The following is a 24,037-nucleotide window of genomic DNA, read 5'->3' as shown; positions in this document are numbered from 1 at the left end:
TGCCCCTTGTTGCTTCTTAGCTCCACCCAGACTGATTCTGCATCTAGATTTTCTGAGCCAATATCCTGTCTCACTATTGCACTGATTTCATCCTTAGCTAACAATGCCACGCCACCTCATTTTCCTTTTTGCGTGTCCTTCCTAAATATGAATGCCCTTGGATATATTTCACAGCCTTGGTCACCCTGCAGCCATGTCTCTGTAATCGCAATCATATTGTACCCGTTTACATCTGTTTGCGCTGTTAATTTGTTTACCTTATTGTGAATGCTCTGTGCACTCGGATAGCCTTTAGACTTGTCCTTTTAAATTTTTTTTTGTACTATGGCCCTATTTGCTGCTAGCCCCCGTTTCCTCTGCCTTCCATTTTTACTTTTTATTTCTCTGTCTTTCATTTCTATCTTTGTTTCCCTGCTTGTGTCTCCCCACTCAGGTTCCCATCCTCCTGCCACTCTAGTTTAACCCCCCCCCCCAACAGTACGAGTGAATACCCCTGCGAGGATATTGGTCCTGGTTCTGCTGGGGTGCAACCTGTCCAGCTTGTACAGGTCCCATCTTCCCCAGAATCGGTCCCAATGCCTCAGGAATCTAAATCCCTCCCTCCTACACCATCTCTCCAGCCATGCATTCATCTGGTCTATTCTTCTATTCCTGATCTCACTAGCACATGACACTGGGGGTAATCCTGAGATTACTACCTTTGAGGTCCTTTTTAATTTATTTCTTAGCTCCCTATATTCTGCTTGCAGGGCTTCACCCCACTTTTTACCTCTGTCGTTGTTACCAATATGTACCACGACCTCTGGCTGTTCACCCTCCCCCTTCAGAATGTCCTGCAGTCGCTCAGTGACACCCTTGACCCTGGCACCAGGGAGGCAACATACCATTCTGGTGTCATACCTGTGGCTGCAGAAACGCCTGTCTGTTTCCCTTACGATAGAATCCCCTATCACTATTGCTCTCCCACTCTTTTTTTCTCACCCCCTGTGCAGCTGAGCCACTCATGGTGCCATGGACTTGGCTCTCGCTGCATTCCCCTGAGAAACCATCTCCCCCAGCAGTATCCAAAATGGAAAATCTATAAGAGAGAGAGATGGATCCTGGGCACTCCTGCACTACCTGCCCAGTGCCTTTACTCTGTCATTCAGTCACCCATTCCCTTTCTGCCTGTGCACTCTTTAGCTGTGGTGTGATCACCTCACTATGTGCTATCCATGAAGATCTCAGCCCTGAGGATGCTCCACAGTGACTCCAGCTGCTGCTCCAGATCCGAAATGTGGATTTCAGGTAGCTGCAGCTGGAAACACTTCCTGCACCATGGACACTGGAAGTGTCCTGATTTCCCACATCACACAGGAGGAGCATTCCACATGACTGAGCTGCCCTCTCATGATTTACCCTTAAATTACCCCCTTTACTTCTACTTCCTTTAGTTTAGAGAATATTATGTACAGTAGAAATACTCACCAAGTCCTACTTACCCAAAGCTGCTCTTCTTTCTGAGAAAAGGTAGAAAATGAAAGGATCACCTCCTTCCCTCTTCACAAAACTCCCTCACTCAGCAAACTCCAACTGAAGCACTCAAATACAGGACAGACAAAAATAGTACTGTAGATGGCTTGCTGTTATGCTGTCTGAATCTAGCTCCTGAAAAGCTGTTTAAGCAAGTTAACTAATTAACCAGCTGCAAGCAGAGCCTGAATGAGCCCTGTTTTAAAGTTGGACTAAAACTCACCTGCCAACCCAAAGAGCAACTTTTAGTTAATTGCTTAATTAAAAAAAGACGACTGTAGATAGAAATTAACCCTTAAATAAAATTAACTCTTAAAACTTCCTCAATCACCAAATTCCAACTGAAGCACTCATATGCAGTCCAAAGCAGCACTCCAATGCAGACTGGAATGTATCTTCTGCCCTTGTCCTTCTAGATGGTAGTGGTTGTGGGTTTGCAAGCTGCTGCCTAAGAAGCCTTGGTGAGTTTCTGCAGTGCATCTTGTAGATGGTACACAGTGCTACCATTGTTTGTCTATGGTGGAGAGAGTGAATGTTTGTGGAAGGGGTGCCAATCAAGCGGATGGCTTTGTCTTGGATGGTGTCAAGCTTCTTGAGTGTTGTAGCTGCTGCACTCATCCAGGCAAGTAGAGAGTATTCCATCACTCCTGACTTGTGTCTTGCAGATGGTGGACAGGCTTTGGGGAGTCAGGAGGTGAGTTACTTGCAGCAGAATACCTAGCCTCCGACCTGCTCTTCTGGCCACATTATTAATATGGCTTGTCCAGTTCGGTTTCTGGTCAATGGTAACACCCAGGATGTTGGTAGTAGGGGATTCAGTGATGGTAATGCCATTGAAGGGGCGATAGTTGGATTTTCTCTTGTTGAAGATGGTTGTTACCTGGCACTTGTGTGGCGCGAATGTTATTTGGCACTTGTCAGCCAAAGCTTGGATTTTGTCCAGATCCTTCTGCATTTGCACATGGACTGCTTCAGTATCTGAGGAGTCGCGAATGGTGCTGAACATTGTGCAATCATCAACTAACATCCCCACTTCTGACCTTATGATGGAAGGAAGGACATTGATGAAGGAGCTGAAGATGTTTGGGCCTAGGACACTACCCTGAAGAAGTCCTGCAAGGATGTCCTGGAACTGAAATGATTGACTTCAACAGCCACAACCAACTTCCTTTGTGCTAGGTATGACTCCAACAGTGGAGAGTTTTCCCCCTGATTCCCATTGACTCCAGTTTTGCTAGGGCTCCTTGATGCCACACTTTGTCAAATGCGGCTTGATGCCAAGGGCAGTCACTCTCACCTCACCTCTGGAGTTCAGCTCTTTTGTCCCTGTTTGAACCAAGGCGGCAATGAGGTCAGAAGCTGAATGACCCTGGCGGAACCCAAACTCGAGTGTGATGGAATACTCCCCACTTGCCTGGATGAGTGCAGCTCCCACAACAATCATGAAGCTTGATGCCATCTTGGACAAAGCAGACTGCTTGATTAGCACCCCTTCCACAAGCATTTACTCTTTCACCACTGATGCACAGTAGCAGCAGTGTGTACCGTCGACTAGATACACTGCAGGAATTCGCCAAGGCTCCTTAGCACCTTCCAAACCCATGACCATTACCATCTAGAAGGACAAGGGCAGCAGATAGATGGGAACACCGCCACCTGGAAATTCCCCTCCAAGTCACTCACCATCCTGACTCGGAAATATATCGGCGTTCCTTCACTGTTGCTGGGTCAAAATCCTGGAACTCCCTTCCTGACAGCACTGTGGGACTGCATCACACGGACTGCAATGGTTCAAGAAGGCAGCTCTCCACCACTTTCTCATGGGCAGCTAGAGGGATGGGCACTAAATGCTGGTCCAGTCAGCGAAGCCCACATCCCGTGACTGAAGTAAAAGAGTGATGGGATGGTGATTGGTCGGGTTGGGTTTGTTCCAGCTTTTGTGTGCAGGACTTCCCGGACAATTTTCCACATTGCTGGGTACATCTCAGTGTTGTAACTGTAGTGGAACAGCTTGGCAAGGGCCATGGCAAGTTATGGAGCATAAGTCTTCAGTACCATTGCCGGAATATTGTCAGGGCGATAGCCTTTGCACTATCCAGTGTCTTCAGCCGTTTCTTGATATCACGTGGAGTGAGTCAAATTAGCTGAAGATTGGCATCAATGATGCTGTGGACCTCTGGAGGAGGCCAAGATGGATCATCCACTGGACACTTCTGGCTGAAGACTGTTGCAAATGTTTCAGCCTTATCTTTTGCACTGATGTACTGGGATCCTCCATCATTGAGAATGGGGATATTTGTGAAGCCTCCTCCTCCTCCATTGAGTTGTTTAGTTGTGCACTACCATTCACGACTACATGTGGCAGGACTGCACAGCTTAGATCTGATCTGTTGTGGAATCGCTTAGCTCTGTGTATTACTTGCTGCTTATGCTGTTTGGTACGCGAGTAGTCCTGTGTTGTAGCTTCACCAGGTTGACACCTCATTTTTAGGTATGTCTGGTGCTGCTGCTGGCATGCCCCCCTCCACTCTTCATTGAACCAAGGTTGATCCCCTGGCTTGATGGCAATGGTAGAGTGAGGGATATGCCAGGCCATGAGGTTACGCATTGTGGTGGAGTATAATTCTGCTGTTGCTGATGGCCCACAGCGCCTCATGGATGCCCAGTCTTGAGTTGCTAGATCTGTTTGAAATCTATCCCATTTACCAGGATGGTAGCGCTCCACAACACCATGGAGGGTATCCTCAATGTGAAGACGGGACTTCGTCTCCAGAAGGAATGTGTGGTGGTCATTCCTACCAATAATGTCATGGACAGATGCAGCTGCAGTAGGCAGGTTGGTGAGGATGAGGTGAAGCATGCTTTTCCCTCACCACCTGCTGCAGACCCAGTCTAGCAGCTATGTCCTTTTCGGACTTGGCCAGCTTGTTCTGTGGTGGTGGTACCGAGCCACTCTTGGTGATGGACATTGAAGATCCCACCAAGAGTACATTTTGTGTCCTTGCTGCCCTCAGTGCTTCCTCCAAGTCGTGTTCAACATGGAGGAGTGCTGATTCATCAGCAGAGGGGTGGGGGTGTGGTGGGCTGGTGGTACGTGGTAATCAGTGTTTGACCTTATGAGACTTCATGGGGTCTGGAGTTGATGTTGAGGACTCCTGGGGCAATTCCCTCACGACTGTACACCACTGTGCCGCTTCTCTGCTGGGCCTGGTGTGATGGTGGTAGTGTCTTGGACATGATCTGTAAAGTATGGTTCCATGGGTATTACTGTGTCAAGCTGTTGCTTGACTAGTCTGTGAGACAGCTCTCCCAATTTTGGCACTAACCCCCAGATGATAGTAAGGAGAACTTTGCTGGGTTGACAAGGCTGGGTTTGACGTTGTCATTTCTGGTCCCTAGGTCAATGCCGGGTGGTCTGTCCAGTTTCATTCCTCCTTGTTGCCTTTTTAGCGGTTTCTGCAACTGAGTAGCTTGCTAGGCCATTTCAGAGGGCACTTAAGAGTCAACCACATTACTACGGATCTGGAGTCACATGTAGGCCAGACCAGGCGAGGATGGCCGATTTCTCTTCCCTGAAGGGCATTAGTGAACTAGATGGGTTTTTACGGCCATCGACAATGGTTTTAATTCTAGATTTTTAAATGAATTCAAAATGCACCATCCCTTGGTGGGATTCAAACCCGGGTCCCCGAGCATTACCCTGGGACTTTGGATTACCAGTCCAGTGACAATACCACTATGCCACCGCCTCCACTGATTGGCTTAATCTCGAACTGTTGCCAGCATTGGGAGCTAGGGAATGGAACTTGAAGCGGAGAATGAAACATTAGCTTTATCCTTCCAATATTTAATTGGAAGAAATTTCTGCTCATCTAGCACTGGATGTCAGATGAACAGTCTGATAATTTGGTAACAGTTGAGAGAAGTGGTGGTGAGGTATAGCTAGGTGTTGTCAATGTACATGTAAAAGCTACCACTGCTTTTCGATGATATTGCTGAGGGGCAGCATGAGAAGTAGGAGGGGGTTAAGGATAGATCCTGCAGGGAGCAGGAAGAGAAGGTATTGCATATGATTGCATTCAAAGGATCATCCTCCGCCATTTCCGCCAACTCCAGCATGATGCCACCACCAAACACATCTTCCCTTCACCCCCCTGGCGGCATTCCGTAGGGATCGTTCCCTCCGGGACACCCTGGTCCACTCCTCCATCACCCCCTACTCCTTAACCCCCACCTATGGCACCTCCCCATGCCCACGCAGAAGATGCAACACCTGCCCCTTCACTTCCTCTCTCCTCACCGTCCAAGGGCCCAAACACTCCTTTCAAGTGAAGCAGCATTTCACTTGCATTTCCTCTAACTTAGTCTACTGCATTCGTTGCTCCCAATGGGGTCTCCTCTACATTGGAGAGACCAAACGCAAACTGGGCGACCGCTTTGCAGAACACCTGCGGTCTGTCTGCAAGAAAGACCCAAACCTCCCTGTCGCTTGCCATTTTAGCACTCCACCCTGCTCTCTTGCCCATATGTCTGTCCTTGGCTTGCTGCATTGTTCCAGTGAAGCCCAACGCAAACTGGAGGAACAGCACCTCATCTTCCGACTAGGCACTTTACAGCCTTCCGGGCTGAATATTGAATTCAACAACTTTAGATCTTAAACTCCCTCCCCCATCCCCACCCCCATTTCCGTTTCTTCCCCCTCCCTTTTGTTTTTTCCAATAATTTATATAGATTTTTCTTTTCCCACCTATTTCCATTATTTTTAAATCTATAACTATAATACCCTGTCAGTCTTTCTACCCCACCCCCACTAGAGCTGTACTTTGAGTGTCCTGCCATCCATTCTTACTTAGCACATTCTCTTAGATAATATCACCACCTTTAACACCTCCCTGTTCCTTTGTCTGTAACATCTTTTGATCATCTGTATCACTGCTTACTTGTCCCTACAACCAACCCCACCCCCCTCAACTTCTCCCCCCCGGACCTTAAACCAGTTTATATTTCACCCCTCTCCTAACTTCACTCAGTTCTGCTGAAGGGTCATGAGGACTCGAAACGCCGACTCTTTTCTCCGCCGATGCTGCCAGACCTGCTGAGTTTTTCCAGGTAATTTTGTTTTTGTTTTTGTTTTGGATTTCCACCACCCGCAGTAGTTTTTTGTTTTTATTGCATATGATTCGCTGGCTGCAATTAGATAGATACGAATGGAATCAGGTGACAGCAGTCAACAGTAGAGAGGCCTTGGAGGAGGTTGGTGTGGCTAAACATCAAAGCCTGCAGACAGAGAAGGATGAGGAGGAAAGTTTATCTTTGTCACAGTCACATAGGATATAATTTGTGATTTTGATAAGAGCTCGTTTGGTATTGTTGCAAGTATGGAAATCTGATTGAATGGATTCAAAAATGGAGTTTCAAGAAAGTTGGGATCAGATTTCGAGGCCTTTTGAGAGGAAATGGAGATTGGAGGTGGAATGGTAATTTGCAGGGATGGTGGGGTCAAGCATTGGTATTTTGAGGATTAATTTTCTAATTGTATGCCGATTCTGCAAGTTTGCTCAAATCTTCTTGAAATTTGTTGTATTCCTCTTCTGGTTCTTGGTCTATCTCCCCACACCCTCCCAAATCTGCAATTTAGACATAATGTTTTGACTCCAAAGTCTAAATTGTTAATGCAAATTATGAACAACAATGTTCCCAGCACTGATCCTTGTGTAACACTTTCCACCATCTTCCACCCTGAATGACCACCCTTTACTTCTACCCTCTGCTTTCTGTCTTGAAGGCAACTAGCTATCCATTGTGCTTCTTGTCCCCAACCCTGCATTCTCTAACCTTATTCAAGTCTGTGTCCTCCTTAAGTCATTTACAGTCCTCTTCGGCATGCGCCCTATTTTTGAAAACTTCAATATCATGTTTTCTCTACTCAGTCCTGATACTGACCCCAAGCGTAGTGGTATTGTCACTGGACTAGTAATCCAGAGACCCAGGGTAATGCTTTTGGGACCCGGGTTTGAATCCCACTATGCTTGATGGTGAAATTTGAATTCAATTTAAAAAAAAACCTGGATTTAAAAGTCTAGTGATGACCATGAAACCATTGTTGTAAAAACCCATCTGGAACACTAATGACCTTTAGGGAAGGAAATCTGCCATCCTGGCCTAGCCTGGCCTCTAGACCCATAGCAATGTGGTTGACTCTTAAATGTCCTCTGAAATAGCCTACCAAGCCACTCAGCTGTCAAGGGCAATTAAGGATGGGCAATAAATGCTGGCCTAGCCAGAGACGCCCCCATCCTATGAACGAACAAAAAAATCTTTCCAGCACTGAGAAACCTAGCAGGAGTTGGAGTTGCAGAAAAATGTACAAGTGAAACATGAAGGACCATAGAGTAAGAAAACAACACATCAGCAATGTGTCTTTCATGGTGAGTGTAATCCATTGCTGTTTTAACTGTTGGGAGAATAAGTATTGCTAGCAGGATTTCACTGGAGTGTGATATCGGATGTGCAAAATTTTTTCATGACCAACTACAAGTATTTATTTTTCAGACAAATTTCAGTGAAGCTGATGTGTGAAATTTTCTTCATTTTGAATTGTGGAAAAGACACAGAAGTAACATTGCCTATTGAAATTAGGGTTGAAAGTTTACAACTCAAAATACCAGAATTTCAAAGTACTGACAGTTCTGGTTGTGTCATTGGTGCTAATGCTGGGAACAATTCAACATGATGGCCAGGAGTTTCCGTGCCTGCTGTCGTTGGGCTTGTTCAGTGGCATGAGTGGATAATATGGTGAGAAGCATATATTGTTAAGACTCTAGTAATTGCTGTCTTTATCAGAAATATATGTCATATATCTGCACTTCTACTGTGCCCACTAAAAAGTCAGAGTGAAGGATGCAAAATAAGTATTTCAAATCTGAATATATTCAATTAATTTTTCAAAAACAGCTTGCCTCACTGCAGGTTTTCTTTGTTATAGGCTGGAAATTTGGAAATATAGACGGACACCTTAGTAACTGATGTCAAACTGTGCCACTTGCAGCTCGACATACAAATTGATTCAGAAATAGTCACCTGTCAAAATGTCTGATTCATGCATTATAGACTTCATTACCCTTTGCATATTATATTTGATTATCCTGTAACTCAGCTGTAACTCAGTTCTTTGTGAATGTATATAGTGAGTGAAAGTAGATGACTAAATATTTAAAGTCTTCCTTCTGTAATGAGGATTGAATTAAAGGACATTGCATTTCTTAGCCGAGGCATAGAATATAAGAGCAGGGAGGTTATGCTAGAACTGTATAAAACGCTGGTTAGGCCACACCTAGAGTATTGCGTGCAGTTCTGGAATCCGCATTATAGGAAGGATGTGATTGCACTAGAGAGAGTGCAGAAGAGATTTACCAGGATGTTGCCTGGACTGGAGAGCTTTAGATATGAGGAGAGATTGGTTAGACTGGGGTTATTTTCCCTGGAGCAGAGGAGATTGAGGGGGGACATGATTGAGGTGTATAAAATTATGAGGGGCATGGATAGGGTAGACAGGAAGGAACTTTTCCCTTTGGTGGAGGGATCAATAACCAGGGGGCATAGATTTAAGATAAGGAGCAGGAGGTTTAGAGGGGATGTGAGGAAGAATTTTTTCACCCAGAGGGTGGTGGGAATCTGGAACTCACTGCCTGAAAGGGTGGTAGAGGCAGAAACCCTCATAACATTTAAGAAGTATTTGGATGTGCACTTGCGATGCCATGGCATACAAGGCTATGGGCCTAGTGCTGGAAAATGGGATTAGAATAGTTAGGTACTTGTTTGACTGGCACAGACTCGATGGGCCGAACGGCCTTTTTCTATGCTGTAGACCTCTATGATTCTAAGACAAAGAATCAGTTTCACGATGTCGTGCAACCAATTTACGATCGTCCGCTCTGCCCGCCGATGGCAGGCTGTGTTCCCAACCATCAGATGTCGGGAACCTCATTGTAATTCACCAGCATATCATTATAAGACTAGCCCGCCAGTCTCATCCGTGCCCCCCCATTGGCTTGTCTGCCCATGTCAGAGGGAAAACACACCAGTGCCGAACATGTCTTGACAGCAGACGTGCAAAAGTCAGGACTTACCACCAGGGCCTTGCTCACATCGCAGACATCCGAGGAGCAGAAGATGAGGGAGCCCGACAGCAACAGGATCCTAGAGGAACGTCCGTGGCATCCTGGGTGAATTCTCATGAACATGGCTCTGTTGCGAAACAGCTCATGGAAGTTGGAAAGTCACTATCGATGCTCACATTGGATGATGGCTGAGGGGGTCGGAGAGGAAGGGCTAGGATCGACTGTGAGAAGAAGAGGTGTTGGGGGGGCGGAATGAAGGTGTTGGGGGGGGGTGAGGTTGGGAGTGGGGCGAATGAAGGTGTTGGGAGGGGTGAGTTTGGGAGCGGGGGCGAATGAAGGTGTCGGGTGGGGGTGAGGTTGGGGGGGGAAATGATAGTGTTGGGGGGGGGCGAGGTTGGGAGGGAGAAATGAAGGTGTCAGGGGGTGAGGTTGGGAGGGAGGCAATGAAGGTGTCGGTGGGGTGAGGTTAGGAGGGGGGAATGAAGGTGTCGGGGTGGGGGGGTGAGGTTGGGATGGAGGGGTGAAGATGGTGTCAGGTTGGGGGAAGTGGAATGAAGGTGTTGGGGAGGGTGAGTATGAGGCGGGGGGGTAATGGGGGAGAAGACGGCTACTGGAGAGGTAGGAGTTGGAAGGTGTATGGGAAGGGGTTCGGAGGGTGGAAGGAGTCCAGGGGGAGGAAGGAGCGCGGAGAGGGGAAGGAGTCCATGGAGAGGATGGAGCATGGAGAAGGGAGGGAGTCTGGGGTGGTGGAGGGAGGAAGCAGTGCGAAGAGGAGAGGGAGTAAGGGTGGAGGAAGAAGTAAGGGTGTCTGAGCGAGTCAGGAAGGGGGAAGGAGTAAGGCTGGAGGAAGAGTTATGGCTGGAGAAAGGAATTGGGAGGGAGGGAGGACGAAGGGTGGCGGAAGAAGGAAAGGTTTCTGAGGGAGTCAGGCAGAGGGAGGGACTATGTGGGGGGCGGGGAGGAGTAAGGGGGAGGAAAGGGTCCAGAAGGCAAAAGGGGTTCCACGGGGAGGATGAGCCCGGAGGAGGGAAGGGGTCTGGAAGGGTGGGGGGGTGATGTCCAGGTGAAGGTGCAAGGGGTGGGCCTGATGGGTCCATGACTGCCTCCTAGGGAGCGAACTGAGGGTGGGCATGGAATGAGGGAATGACCGAGGGCAGATTGAGGCAGGAGGGTGGGAGGGTGACGGTCTGACGGTAGCGGTAGAAGGGACGGCAGGGTGGTTGGTGGGGACTCGGAGGAGGACATGGACACTGGGGGTGGGAGGGAGGTGGTTGGGGAGGTTAATGTGGACAGGGGTGGGATTTTCAGGAAGGAAGGGAACATGCACGTTCACCTGGACATCCCCGAGGGAAAAGGGTTGTGGCTGGTAGGTCACGGAGGGGAGATGGAAGGTGATGCCGAGGGATCAACTGTGATAGGGGAAAGGAAATGTGTGATGGGGGAGTGGGAAAGATGGGGGAGCGTACGAGAAACCGAATCTAAATCATGCTGTCCAAATCAAAAGTGAAACAACAGTCGTGGTGGGCGAGATCAGGTGCTGCATGGGAGTGTGATCATTGAGTGGGCGGAGATGTAGTTCATCTCAGATGGACAACTGAAAGCGAACCCCAGCAGGCAGCATTCAAAATGTTCAGGACATTGAGGTGAGTATGATACGTGAAGGATCCACGTGCTTGGTAGGGTGCATGCTCGAGGCTCTGAAAGGCCCTGCCACACACACAGATTTCTCCCTCTAGAATCACTTGTTGGCCAGCTGCTTCCTCTGTGATGACAGAGGACAAGGTTGAGGGGCTCACAGGCAAAGGGGACTTTGAGGGAGAGGACTGCCTCTGAGATTCTCATTACAGGAACTCACCCATGGCTCCTACGATGGAGTGCAGGTCTGTACACATCTCCGTGTTCTGCTGGACCAGGGTCTCCATGGTGTCCGCCATCCCACCCATAGAGACCTCCATACACGCACATGTGGGCACCACTTCATCAGAGGACAGGCGGATGCACTCCTCTGACTTATGTGCCATTCTGATAAGGGCTTCCAACAGCTCTGCGTGATATTCCCACACGTTCTGATGACTCTTCATGATGAGTTGGAAGGCCAAATCTAGAGGCTCATCATCTGACTTGGACCTCACAAATGACTGCTGGGGAGCTCGGCTGAACCTGCCTCCTTCTATTGCTGTGGACATGTGTCCATGCAGTGACCACCAGATTGTGATCCCGAGCCTGCTGTAGATCTAGGTCCCACCGAGGTGTGTCTCTGCGCTGGTGGAGGGTGTGGGTAAGTGCTGTGATGGGTCTTCCAGGCTGCTTGTTTTCAGCTCTTCAATGGAGGTGTCCTCTTGGCTGGAGGTGAGGACATGGATGGAGCTGAGGGAATGGCTAGTTGAGGGTGTCGGTCGCTTGGCAGAGCTCCCTGTGAACCAAAGTAGAGAAAATTAGTGCATGGCAGCAGAGTCAAAAGCAGGGGAGAGAGCACTTATATTTGTGTGGAGAGAGGGATGATGTAGTGTAGGATCCTTACGAGGGTGTTCGCTGCCAACCTCACCGTTACTGCAGGCACGGTCCATGTCCTCGCCAGTCAGCGCGATGGCACACTCTTCAACGTGAGTGAGGGGCTTAAAGTGGGCCAGTCCACCTCTGGTATGGGACCTCTTCATGCTGATGTGATTAGGTTTCTCCAGCATGAAAACAGATGGAGAGAGTGTGAGCAGGACACATAGCACTGCGTGGAATGTTTCTGTGGTGAGCGAAGCCATGGACGGGATGAGGGCACGAGCTCGGTATGCGGGTGTGTGTGAGAGTTAGTGGTGTTGCCCCTTGGGGTGTGAGATCCCTGTGGATGTGTGATGGGTTTGGGAGTGAGAGAGTTGAGAGTGATGAGAAGAGTGAATTACCTTGATGGAACGGATGAGACCATTCATCCTGTAGCAGCACTGGGTGGCTGTCCTCTTCTGCAGGGCATTGGCGCTGACAATTGCTGCCACCGTCTCCCAAACCGGATTAGTGAGGTTGCTGCCCATCCAGCGGCTAGAGCGGGGGTAGAGGACATCACCGCGAGCCTCCATTGCATCCAAAAGGCGAAAAGGCGCTCGAGGGACATGTCATTGAACCTGGGGGCTGCAGTCTTTTTGCCTTTCAGGGCCATGTCTTCTTTCAGCAGTTGTGGGTTGGAAGCACTGAGATGTTTGCACGCGGCTGGACTCTAAATACGGTGCCCGGCATGCTGAAGCGGCCAGGTGAATGAGAGCCTGGCCACCATGGAAAGGGCGTGTTTCCTGGGAATGCATCATTATTGTGGCGGGTTGGGATGATACGGTGTCAAAAGCTGCCGTTGTGGCCGCAGGTAAAACATCGTAAACCAGATTTTCACTACATGTGGCAGCGGGCAGGTAAAACATTGTTTTACCTGCCCGCTGCCACATGTAGTGAAAATCTGGGATGATTCCGCCCGATGAGTTAAGAGTGCAAGCAGTCTAGTGCACATCATTGAAGGGAATTAGCTTAACTACTCTTTGTTATCTCCTGACTCGAATATTCCAATAATACTCTGACTGGCATCTCTTCTTTCCCCCCAACAAACTTGTGGTCTTACAAATTTCTGCTGCTCTTATCCTAACCCACATCAAGATCCCTTCGCCTACTACTCCTGCTTGGAGAGGTTAAACATGATGCTGCGGGCAAGATGAGCATAGACTGGGGAGGTGACAACATATTCAAGGACTGGAGAGGAGGGAAATGTTGATGGGGTGATAGTTCTGATTTAAATGTGTTTCTTTCATGTCCCTCACAAAGACCATCTACTTATATCTTCATAATTTTGCCCGTCACTGCTCTGCCGAAACTCATCAACTGTTGAAGTCACCATCCGTGCTTTTGTTACCTCCTGACTCGAATATTCCAATAATATTCTGACTGGCATCTCTTCTTCGCCCCCCCCCCCTGAATAAACTTGTGGTCTTACAAATTTCTGCTGCTCTTATCATAACCCACATCAAGACCCCTTTGCCTGCCACTCCTGTGCTTACCAACCTACTTTGGCTTCTGATCAACTGTGGCTGAGAATTTAAAATGCTTATCCTTGTGTTCCTTTCTACAACTGACCACTTTACAACCCTTTAAGAACTTCAGATTCCTTGTACTCCAGCCAATTGTGCATCCCTTTTTCCATTGCCCCCGCCACTGGCAAACTTGCGTTCATCCATCTAGGTTCTAAATTCTGGAATTCCCTTACTAAACTTCTCCGTCTCACCACATCTCTCACCTCTTTGACCTGCTTATAAAATCTACTCTTTGACAAACCTTTAAGCCTTTCTTAATATCTTAACAACAATAAATTGCGTTCTTATTGTGCCTTTAATGTGATATAGCATCTCAAGGCTCTTCACAGGAGGTTAATCAGACCAAAATTGACAGCTAGCTACATATGGTGATACTGGGGGCAGAGTTTTGAATGAATGCAAGTTTATTGGGCGTAGAAGATTGGAACCCAGGGGAGACTCTTAATAGAGTCTGGAGGTCACAAAGTATAGATGAAGGGTTGCAGCAGCAGTGGGGTCAGAAGCTCAGGTTATGGCCAGATAGGATGCCAAGGTTGCCAACAGCCTGGTTCAGGCTCAGGCAGTGGCCTGGGAGCAGGTTGGAGTTTGTAGCTGGAGCTAAAGGCAATGGCTTCATAACATTTAATTGGAGTTAACTTCTCATCCAATACTGGATTCCATCATATAGTGTGACAAATCAGAGGCAGTGGAGGAGGTGAGAGATGTTCCAGAGGTAATGGTGTGGGAGTGGGAAGAGAATGTCATTGCAGGACATTTTGTGCCTGTGACTGAATAGATAAGCATAGAAGCAGGCGAGGGCAGTCCCACTCAGCTGAACAACAGAGGCAAAAAGTTGGACGAGGGTGGTATGGTGAACTGTGTCAAAGAATGCAGATAGGTTGACAAGGATGAGGAGGGATAGTGCACCAATGGTCACAGCGGCATAAGATGTCATTTATGACTTGGATCAAGGTAGTTTTTCAGTGCTGTGACGAAAGTGGAAACTTGCTTGGAGAGGTTAAACATGACGCTGCAGGAGAAATGAGCATAGATTGGGGAGGTGACAACACATTCAAGGACTGGAGTGGAGGGAAATGTTGCTGGAGTGATAGTTTGCAAAGATTTATTTAATTAATTGAATTCAAATTCACATAACTGCCAATGTGGAAACTCTTTCGAGTTATCAACAGTCACAGATTGCAACTCTTTCGAGTACAATCACAGTTCTTGGTTTCCGGGAGTGGGACATGAACCCACAACCCTCTGATTCAAAGGCGAGGGTGCTATGAACTGACCCACAATTTGAACTTGTATTTGGATTACTGGGTTGAATTATGAAAATTAGTTTGGACATATTCATGATCATTTGCATCTGTTCTGGTTGAGTTAACTTAATTATTTGAGCTTAGGTGGAATAACTCCCTGTGTAATCTGGTAAGTGTACTGACATTCTGGAGAGAGATGTGCAGAGGGATGGTGCAAACAGGGTCCACAGGGAGGGGTGAGTTGGGCAGGAAGGAGATTGGCAAGATTAGCCCCCAGCAGGTATACTGGTTTGGAAGATTGTTGAGAATGGGGTAGGGCAATTGGAATTGCAGCTCATAATGAACCAACTCCAAGGGCCTCGATGATCCCTTTGGAGGATGCTGAGAGAAGCACAGAAAGAAGCTGTAGGCTTATCTATGAGAGAGTCAAGCCTGGGGTAGTGGCAAGAGAGCAGGAAGGTAGAGGAGTAAAGAATGTTTGCAGTCGGAAATTGGGAGGGCAGAGCACGTGAGAGTGGAAAACTAAAAGAAGGCATGACAATAGAAGAGAAGAGTCTTGGAGGGGTAAAGAGAAGTTTTAAAAAAAAAGCACAGGTGGAAAAAGAGTGATGGGTTCGGGTCTGGACTGGCAGCCAAAATCCACACGCAAATGGACTCAGGGTCGGGGGTGGTTTGGGGGCCGTGAGGCGGGGGGGGGCGTGGTTCAGGAGAGATGGTGGGGGCTGTTGAGGTGGGAGGGGGGTTTGGGGTGGGGATGGTGGGGTGGGAAACTCAAATTACATAGGCCTGGTTACATAAAAGTTTTGACAAATAAAAACCTGATAGTAAATGGGGAAAAGGAAATAGATGGGAGACAATTTTGGCAAATGTAATTCTCCTAATACCTTTATGATCCTGATTTTTTGGGAAATAAAATGGAGGTAAAAAGCAAAATTCCAAGTGCTGGAAATCTGAAATAAAACAAGAATACTGAAATATACAGTTCCATCTCAACTTAGAGAAGGTCAGTTAACTTTTCATGGTATCTGCACCTGACACTCTTAATTTCTTTCTCTCAGCTCAGGAGACCATTCAGTCAACTCTGCCTGCACTGATTCTTTGAAAGAGCTATCCACCTAGTACCAATCCACTACACTCCCTCATCATCTTAAGTTATCATTTTTGAATAATTATTCAGTTCCTTTTTAAAAACTATTCTGAATTCTAGGCGCCACTTTCTGTTTTAAAAAAAACTCTCTCATCCCTCTTTTGGTGGTGATTTTAAATTTATGTATCCTGTCATCAATTTGCTGAACATTTGAAATCACCTTTCATCTTTTCTCCGTGATACTTTTGGGCTTGCTGTGTATTTCCAGCATCTTTTTTTTTCAGAGTTTTAGTTTAATGCATTGGATGGAGCATTGCTTATGATGGCCTGCACTGCCTCATTGTTAAAATGCTGAAGAAGTTTATAAAATCAACTTTGTGTTGGATAAATTACATCAAAGGTAATGGTAATTAGCCAGGTGTTCATGAAGGACCATAGGCATGTGGGTGTAAATATTGTTTTCCAAGTTGTTTTTAATACTAAATTTACACTTGCCCCCAGAAGTTTAGTTAATATTAGGTGAGGAAAAGGTTGCTCCCCACTTTACCATTTTGAGAAAATGACTGGATTCAGGATCTCTTTAACTTTGAACTCAGCTGTGTCATTCGGATGGGAGTGTGATGTTTGGAGGCTAGTTATTTCCCTGCAGGGATGGAAGTTCAGAAGGTGAGTCACCTTGTCAACTCAGGAATTTAGGTACTGGAAAATGTGTTAACCAACTAATACCCCTTATGTGTCTTGAGGTTGGCTGTTCAAGGTTCTTTAACATTTTGTAGACCTTAGATTTCTTACAGTACTGTGACAACCAAAGGCTTATGGGGAAAGAGTTGGAGGTGGGACTAACTGAATTGCTCTGTGAAAACAAGTGCTGACTTTTTGGGCCAAATGACCTTCTCTGTGTTGCACTATTCTATGATTCAACCTCCAACCAAATGCAGATTCATCTCATTGCTGTTTGTAGTATTGTTCTCTGTGCAAAATTAGGTCCTTGCTTACCTGCATGTCGCTGCATTTCAGGATAATTCATTACATGTGAAGCATCTTGAGATATTTCTGAGCGATGCACAATGGGGCCGTATAAATTAAAGTAATTTTTTAACTTAAAGCTAAAATTACTGATTGCTCATTTCTCTGGAATTTTACTTGTTGACAATAGGACATCCTGCTAACTTTAATAAACCTACTGACCTGGGCTGAAGATGAACTTAATCCATTGAACTGCCCAATTCCTCAAAAGCCCCATCTTCCTATCTGAAGGTATGGGACAACAAAGAATCATTGTGATTTGTTGGAGTAAATGTCTTTAAAGTGTAACAAAGTAAACTGTAAATATTGTTAAAATGATTGAAATATGGGGTGGCAGTGGAGCCTCACAGCTCCAGGGACCTGGGTTCAATTCTGACCTCGCGTGTCTGTCTGTGTGGAATTTGCACATTCTCCCCGTGTTTGCGTGAGTTTCTGCTGCGTGCTTTGGTTCCCTCCCACCATCCAAAGACATGCTGGTTTGGTTGATTGGCTACAGTTAAATTGCCCTGTAATTGTGTCTGTGTGCACGTGTGAGAATGTGTTTTCTGTGATGGACTGACATCCCATCCTGGGTGTACCCCGCCTAGCGCCCATTGCCTGTTGGGATAGGCTCCGACTCCGCTAATTGGATAAAGTTGTTCTGGAAAAGTGAGTGAGTGAATGATTGAAATATATTGAGGATGACAACAAATTCTTGAGATTACATGTGTAATTTTCTCAACCTTAATGCTGCAGCTTGTAATGTTAATCAAACGTTTCAAGTCAATTTTAATTTCAGATTTGGTTCTGGCCACACTCTACTAGGAGGATGGTTTTTGTGTTCTCTGACTCCTTAGCACTGTCTTTGTGAAGATCCATTTGTGGTTGGGAATATTAGTATTGTCATTTCGATCCCAGGGTTCAGATGACATCCATAAATTACAAAGTGGATGATTTATGATATTAAATTTATAAAATTTATAACCTTATTGATTATTCTGAATCAATTATATTTCTTTGTTTAATAGTTCTTCTGTAGAGTAATATGCTTAAATAATTGCACTTTTTCCAAAAAAAACTTGAGAAATGGCTTTGATACATGAATACCTCACTGAATTTGTTAGTTTTAAATTCTAATGGTATACTTTTTGTGACTAAACATGTGCTATTTGACCAAGCTTGCGGACTGTCAAAGTCAAGGATTTGTTCTGTGTGTTTATGAGAAAACATAATAAATCTTGTTGTACGAGTAAGGACAGCTTCATGGCTGACATCAGGTTTTGCCCCAGGTTCAGGCTCACAGCACTGTACCTGTGGCAGGGGACTTCAGAGTCATTTAAAGCTTAGTTTGGGCACATCTGAGCCAAAATAAAAATGTTTTTACTAAATAAGCAATCTATCCATGTTTGTGATTTGTGTATTAATGTAAGTTTACTTTTTGGATAACTGGAGGTATCTGGAATTTGCGTTGTCAGATGCATGCTGTAATCTTTTAAAAACTGGATTTTTAACTGTTGCAATGTGAATTTAGATGGAATCCTGAAATAGGATACCCAAAACTGCATTCACTATTCTAATTAAGGCTTTATTTGAATTTATCATTACTTGTTTACTTTGCCCTCTTGGCTCTTACTGATGAAATCTAAAATGCTGTTGGCCTTTTTTATGACTTTTATCTCCCTGCCTTCGCACCTTTTGGGAATTAAGTATTTGAACGCGTAGGCTGTCTGTTCATTCTCAACCTTCATTGTCTTCACATTGAGTGTATACTGCTACTCCTTGGTTTTTTTTTCCCAAATATGTATAACCTCTCCCTTATATCCACCTTAACTTGAAACGTATAAGATCCTGAGGGGGCTTGACAGGGTAGATGATGATGAGGATGTTTTCTCTTGTGGGAGAATCTAGAACTAGGGGGCACATTTTAAAAATATGGGGTGAAAACTGAGTTGAGGAGGAATTTCTTCTCTCAGAGGGTCGTTAACCTTTGGAATTGTCTGCCCCAGAGAGCAATGGTAGCGAGGTCATTGAATATATTCAAGGCTGAATTAGGCAGACTTTTGATTTACAAGGGAGTCTAGGATTATAGGGGGCAGGCAGGAAAATTGAGTTAAGGCCACAGTCAGATCAGCCATGATCTTAATGAAGATGGAGTAGGCTTGAGAGGCCGAATGGCCTGCTCTTGCTCCTATTTCTTATGGTCTTATGAACTTGCATTGTCGCTTGTCTGCTCATTGCACTAACCTGTCTTCCGGAAGTATTTTACAGTTCTGTTTGCTAAACGTACTGCTGTGTTGGCAGCAAAATTTGCCCATCCCAAAATTTATAGCATCTATATATATCGCGAACAAAAGTGGATATCTCGAACAAAAGTGAATGTAGTGGTGTAAGAACTGCCAACTCTTTGCCAATCCAGGCAACATTCATTTAGCCTAATTCATTGTTTCTATGCATGCTGTTATACTTTCTTTTGTACTATAGTTCTGGATTTTACTGATGAGCCTCTTTAGACACTTATGAATGCGTTCTGAAAATTTATGAAGACTCTATCCATTGTTCCCTTTATCTGTATTGTGATTTAAAAAATAGTGCTAAACTTATTGAAAACGATTCCCTTTAACAAATCCATGTTGGATGTCCTTAATTAACCTAGATGTCTCTAAATGCTCACATTTTCTATTGAATTATTGCATCCAAGAGCGTGCCTACAATGGACACTAGATTAACTGAAATATAGTTATGTGCTTGTTTTCTGCTCTTCATTTTGTTCTGCATTTGAACAAAGTTGTTATATTGATGCAGATTGTTTTTGAAAAAACATGGTTGCCTAGAAAGGTATTTCAGAAAAGTTTGTAGGAAATATTGTTAAGTGGAATGGACACATTTGTATTGTAGATACAAGTCTGTGACTAGAAGTTGCAGAATCTACTCCAGCAGACTGCATCTTATACTGCTTGACTTGAACACCATGTCTTACACACAATCCAGGGATGTGCAGATCTCTATTTTCACTAATTAAATTTTTAAATCTTTTGGCAGCATAGGCGGGTTTGTCTGGAGTGTCTTAAATATTTAACCCTGCACCAGGTCATTCAAAAACAGGCTCAGCAGACTCTGGAACTTCTTAAGTCAATTTCACACTTCATTGAGTTATGCTTTGGGTGGTGAAAGTATGAACCGTGTGAGACCTTTCTTCTGGGCCTCAAGACCTAACTCTGGAATTGTACTACAACTTTGTGAAGTCAAAACTGCTTTGTGATATTTTAAAGTTGCAGTTTAATGCACCCTAATGTATTCGTTGGTTTCATCCTTAGCTTTCATCTCTCAGGATTCTAAGCCTTGCAGTCCCCGTTTGTATCAACCTCAACGGGCAAAATTGTTAGTTTGGTGGGCGGGCACGCGCCCAACCTGCTCGAGTGTAAAATGATGCGTGTTGACGTTGGGCAAACGTCCTGATGTCAATGCGTAGTCGCGTGATATTTCGTGCGATGGGTGTGTGCCGGAGTTGGCAGCGCCCTCACCGGCAATTAAAAGGCCTGTTAAGGCCATTAAAGGATCAATTAAATAGAATTTTTTTGCTGCCTGTCCAACCTTACAGTTGGCAGGCAGGTGAGAAGGCCTTTACACTTTATAGGAAACCTCATCCATGGGCGGGACGAGGTTTCCTAAAGCAAATAAAAATAAAACTAAAAATTTAATTAATAATATGTCCCTACTCACAGAGTTTCATGAGGGGACATGTTTTATAATGTTTTTATTTTCTTTTTTTTAAACTCTTCATCTCCCCGAGGCAGCTTTGTGCCTCAGGGAGATTATAAAGCATGCACTCGCGCGCGAAGTTCGCGCTCGCCCCACTTGCCTTCTTTCCCCCTGCCCGCACAGGCAGCACTGAGCGCTGCCACTCGCATTTCACACTGGGCAGGCCTTAGTTGGCCCACCAGTGTGAAATCGCCTTCTGGCCTCGATCACAGGTGGCGATTGGCTTCCCAACCGCCGCTGCCCTCCCCTGTCAAGCCAGCCCAACAAAGGCAAGATTCTGCCCAATGTCTTTCAGGCCCTCTGAGAAGCTTGCTTTCCTCTTATTTATGTTCCTTGAACAATAACCTTTTCAGGACTTGCATGTTCTTTCTTCATTTGTGCAGGGTTGTCAAATACCAACGTAGCATTTCAAGACAAGAGAATTATTGGAGGTTAATCCTCTCAGCCCCAGGACATTGCTACAAGAGTTCTTCAGGGCAGTTTCCTATGCTCAACCACCTTGAACCTCTTCATCAATGAAATTCCTTCTATCATAAGGTCAGAACTGAGAATGTTTAGTGATGATTGAACAGTGTTCAGTTACATTTGCAGCCCCTTAAATAATGAAGCTGCCTGTGCCTGCATGCAGCAAGACCTAGACAACATTCAAGCTCCTGCAAATGAGTAGCTGGTAACACTTGTGCAAGGCCGTGACCACCTTCAACGTAAGAGTCTGACCACCTCCCCATGATGTTCAGTGACGTTACCTGAATCCCCCACCATCAACATTCTGGAGGTTATCATAACTGGACCATTCACATAAATATTGTGGCCACAAGAGCAGGTCAGAAGCTGAGTATTCGAGTGACTCACTTCCTGACTCCCGAAAGCCTGCATCCTGACTTGAAAATATATCGCCGTTCCTTCATTGTCCCTGGGTCAAAATCTTGGAACTCCCTACTTAACAGTACTGTGGGAGTACCTTCATTATACAGGCTGTAGCAGTTCAAGATGTAGCTTGCTAGGGCAATTAGGGATGGACAATAAGTGCTGGTCTTTTCAGCAATAACTACATCATATGAATTAATTTTTAAGAAGAATCTCATCACCTCTACTTTCCAGTCCTTGGTATTTCGCCATGGTCAGCATTCATCTGGATTCCCTTTCATTCATCCAATGCTGCAGATATCACCACACTCCCATTTTGCAACCCCTAACTCACATTTTCTCTCTTCATTGAGATCAAGATGCCTCACGAGACTAATCCAGTGTTTTCCAGGACTGCAAAATTGAAACTTTTCACATTGCTTTAGTGTCTCCTTCTTGCTACAAAGCTCAGCCTTTAAAAACTTAAGCTTGGTATTATCTAATAATTATTTTTGAGTGACTTCAACTTCTCTTAGTCTTCAAAATCTTGGTGTCATCCTGCCAAATAGGACTTCACCCTTCAACTAGGTTTCTTACAAATGAGAAAGTGGAGGCTACTTGCACAGACAGATAATATATAAAAAGCGTTTGCTGACAACACTGTGCATGCACAGTTCGAGTTTGTTACTCCATTATATCATTACGAACGACTGAGTAGGCAGCTGCCAGGACCAAATATGGCGCTGCTCAAATCATCACAGCTGTGTTCTCTCTGCTTGCTCTGGTAGCTTTGAATTATTGGGCACATCTGTTACTTTCACCTTTTACATCTGCATTTTGTATTTAAAGACAACATTCTTATTACAGTGGCAGCAGTGTGTACCATCTACAAGATGCACTGCAGGAACTCACCAAGCCTCCTTAGCCAGCACCTTCCGAACCCATGACCACTACCATCTAGAAAGATAAGTGCAGAAGACACAGGGGAGCACCACCACGTGGAAGTTCCCTCCAAGCCACTCACCACCCTGACTTGGAAATATTTCGCCATTCCTTCACTATTGCTGGGTCAGAATCCTCACATTCCTTGAATGAATTTTTAAAAAGTGCAGCAGCACTTGGGGGCGGAGGGGTCCTATCCCCATCTCCCCTTCCTCCTTGACACCACTCACCCCAACCCCCTTCTCCTCCTCCTCACCCCACCCCCTTCTCCTCTTCACACCCCCACCCCTTTTCCTCTTCCTCCTCCTCATCCCCATCCCTTTCTCCTCCTCACCCCAACCCCCTTCTCCTCCTCAGGCAATTCCAACAACTTGAATGTCTCATAAATATTGCCACAACTCCCATGGGCGTCCCGTAAATACTGCCACAACCCCCATGGGTGCCCCGTAAATACTGCCACAATCCCCATGTGCGTCCCGTAAATACTGCCACAACCCCCATGTGCGTCCCGTAAATATTGCCACAACCCCCATGGGTGCCCCGTAAATACTTCCCCTCCGCTCCGCTCCCCTCCCCTCCCCTCCCCTCCCTCCATACTTCCCTGTCTCAGCTCTCCCTCCATCACCTCCCTGCACGCTGTCCCCCTGAAGTGAGCTGCATCTCTGTTTTGGCTCTCCATGTGCCATGGCTATCTATCAGCAAACCCATTTCTGCCTCACTGAATGAATCTTAAGGGTTTCATCAGCCGGTCCTGCAGAAAGAAGCACCTGTCACCGCCTGATCCATCTATAAATCTGTGGCCCTGGGCAACCACTTGTTACACCTGCGAGTGGCACGGCACTGCGCATTGTGGCTGCTGATTGATATCGCTCAGACACCTGCAACTTTCGCTTCTGGTCATCCATAGCAACCTGGACATTGAGCCAGTAGAGGCCCCTGCCCCTGTCGAGAGGTGATCTCATTGAAACCTGCAAAATTCTGAGGGGGCTTGATAGGGCAGAAGCTGAGAGATTTTTTCCGCTGGTCAGGGAGTCTAAAACAGGGGCACAGTCTCAGGGGCCAATGAGATGAGGAGAAGTTAATTCACTCGAAGGGTTGTGAATATTTGGTATTTTCTACCCAGAGAGTTATGAATGCTCCACTGTTGAATATATTTAAGACTGGGATAGACAGATTTTAGTCTCGGATAGTTAAGGGGTATGACAAGCGGGTGGGCATGTTGGAACCGGCACCATGGGCCGTGTGGTTCACACCAGCTCCTGCTTCTTGTGTTCTTTTTTGTTCTGCCATTGAAGAATGCCTTTGCCAACTCTGTGGCTGCCTTTATGGTGACATGTTATGTCTGCCTGGTCCTGCACACTTCTGGGTGTGCTGGGGTGCCAGTGCCTTTGGCAGGCTGTGTTGTGGTGGGGGGTGGGCGGCTGAGAGCATAGGCAAGGGGGAGAGAGAGAGACTCACACAGGT

General features: G+C 46.0%; 1 protein-coding gene across 5 annotated transcripts in view; it reads left to right on the top strand.

Moving 5' to 3' along the window:
- fam20b (FAM20B glycosaminoglycan xylosylkinase) overlaps positions 1-24,037 on the top strand; it is a 207,916-nt gene that overhangs the window by 10,081 nt on the left and 173,798 nt on the right. Inside the window, exon 1 of one of the 5 annotated variants that reach the window (XM_078561520.1) lies at positions 17,211-17,278. The exons of the other annotated variants lie outside the window; for them this stretch is intronic. The gene's annotated coding sequence lies outside the window, so the exon portion shown is untranslated. Of the gene's footprint in view, positions 1-17,210; positions 17,279-24,037 lie in introns of those variants that run through there. 5 annotated transcript variants of the gene reach the window in all.

The sequence above is a fragment of the Cetorhinus maximus genome, chromosome 17 (assembly GCF_964194155.1).
Source record: "Cetorhinus maximus chromosome 17, sCetMax3.hap1.1, whole genome shotgun sequence".
Classification (NCBI taxonomy): Eukaryota; Metazoa; Chordata; class Chondrichthyes; order Lamniformes; family Cetorhinidae; genus Cetorhinus; species Cetorhinus maximus.
This window is presented reverse-complemented; position numbering and strand designations above follow the sequence as displayed.